The 2,181-nt window shown below is 53.9% G+C and overlaps 1 long non-coding RNA gene across 1 annotated transcript; it reads left to right on the top strand.

The window, feature by feature from the left end:
- Positions 1 to 772: 772 nt before the first annotated feature.
- Positions 773 to 1,187, top strand: LOC129690900 (uncharacterized). Its single transcript, XR_008722371.1, has 2 exons — positions 773 to 871; positions 958 to 1,187. It is a non-coding gene; the product is annotated as an uncharacterized LOC129690900 (long non-coding RNA).
- Positions 1,188 to 2,181: the final 994 nt, after the last annotated feature.

Here is a 2,181-nt window from a genome sequence, read left to right as displayed (position 1 = left end):
GGGAGGCGCGCGCTCGCGGCCCGTGCGTGCGCCGCCGGAGGGCGGGGCTGGGCGCGCGCGCCGGCGGAGAGGCGTGGGGGGCGCCTGCTGCAGGGAGGAGCCGGGGCGAGGGTCGGCGAGCCGGGCCCGGGTCTCCCCCGCCGTTCGGAGTTCCCCTTGCCGGGGTCCCAGAGTGGGGAGGGCGAGCCGGCGCCCCGACGCCCACGGCGGCCGCCGTGCGCTGAGGCCGGGCTGCGCCGCCGGCCCCGCCCCTGGAGGGACCTGCAAGGTCGGCACGTTGAGCGCTGCGCCCCGCACCTGGTGAGCCCGGAGGGGCGGGAAAGCCGCCGCTGCCGCTACTGCAGCCTTAGGAGGAGACGCCCGTTCGATGATGTCAGGACTGCAACGCCGAGTCACGGTTGCAGAGAGCCAGCTTCAAGATCAAGGAGAGTTCGGAAGAGTATCCTGCAGTGGGATGCCGAGTTCCGTAAAGTTTCAGGACCCTAGATTGAGCTGCTGTAGCAGGGTAAACGCAGAGGGCATCAGGGTCTGTGGAGACGTTGGCTGCGTGTGGCTTGAATGTTGATGGTTTTCTAGCCAGTGTTGCCATAACCACAGAAAGCCCCCCTATTTGAGGTGTAACACAGGGCAACCAAAGACTGAGGTGGACTTGATTGTGTCCCTAGCTCCACTGCCTAACCCATAGCCAGGAGCATTCATTCTGAGGTTTCCAGTGCCTGGCAGGGGATCAAATGGGCAACTTGTAAACGAACTTAAAGCACCTATCTGAACTTTGACCCTTAACTTTGAAAAACAAGAGTAAATGGAGCCCGTGTCGAGCTTGTTCAAAAATACCCTGAGTCAAATGCTGTAGTCCCATTAACTCAGTTTAGTAAGTCATTCTTTAAGCACTGCCTGATCAGAAGGAGGTGGGGAACTCTGCACAGCACAAACCGCTGACGTTTTCATTTTCCTTAGGCCGCTCTGCTCGACTCAGCCGCCCTACCGCAACTTGCTGACTTCAGGAGAGGCCGAACCTTCTGTAAGTCGATGGTCTCTTAGGCAACCCTGCCTCATCCGGGCCCCCAAGGACATTCAGTTGCAAATGTCTCATCCTCACCTTGTGGGTATTAGTGCTTGGCACGTGGTTTGTTCTCCGGAATTATCCTTATTTTGATGTTAATGTCACTGGTATTTAGGTGACTGGAGAGTTTGACTGCCGGGTTCAAGTTTTTTTTACTACATACGCACCCTATGGCCTTGAATAAGTTACCTAAGTCCTCCGGGGCCTCGGCTTCCTCATCGGTCACCAGGCACTTAACTGATTAGCTGTTCTAAGCATTGCATGAGCTAATAAATGAAAACACTTAAAGTGGTATTTGATATATGGGAAGTGAACACTCAGGAAATCCTCAATAAAAGTGGAAGGCCAGGCCAAGGCTCAAGTACAGCTGGCTCAAGTACACCTATTGCAGGTTCTGTCCGACTGTCCGAAAAGGGCCTACCCTAAATGAAGGTGGAAGAAGTCAGACCTGGCTCTCCGCCAAACACCAACGATCAGAAGTCCCTGCCTTAACGCAAACGGTGCTCCTCAACTGCCTACCCCAACTTCTTGGTCCAACCTTAGCAGTGTTTGCCAAAGCACACCACTCTTTGGCCTCTTCGAGTGTTTCAGTACTGACTTGACTGTCCTCTCTTAAGACCAGGTCCAAAAGCTGTTGGAAAGGGTCTATGAAGGGTCTCAGACGGGGATGCAGGTATACTTGTCTACCACACTATTCAGTTTCATGGGGTGCCGTCTTTGGGGGAGAGGGGACCCAGGCCTTTGCTTCCTCTGTGCTAGGCAAACACTTTACGAAGAGTACGTACCCAGCCACATGTTGTGTGTGTGTGTGTGTGTGTGTGTGTGTGTGTGGTGTTTTGTTTTGTTTTGTTTTGTTTTGTTTTGTTTTGTTTTTCTAAAGCCAAACTAGCCCAGAACTCTTGGCCAGTTCACCTGCCTCTGGCTCCCAAGCACTGGGATTAGGGAGATACAGCACCATGCCTGGCTTTTGGCAGTTTTAGATTGGAATCTGGCTGCTCCGGAAGGGGGTGTTGGAGAAGGGGAAATGACAGGGTCAGGCTGACTTATACTACATTCTTCTATATACTACATTTTTCACTCTCACTTTCTCCTCCTTTCAAGCTCCGAGTGCTTGCTTC

The sequence above is a fragment of the Psammomys obesus genome, unplaced genomic scaffold, assembly GCF_907164565.1.
Source record: "Psammomys obesus unplaced genomic scaffold, mPsaObe1.curated_primary_1811, whole genome shotgun sequence".
Taxonomy (NCBI): domain Eukaryota; kingdom Metazoa; phylum Chordata; class Mammalia; order Rodentia; family Muridae; genus Psammomys; species Psammomys obesus.
The sequence above is the reverse complement of the archived record's forward strand: the minus strand, read 5'-3'. Positions and strand labels throughout refer to the sequence as shown.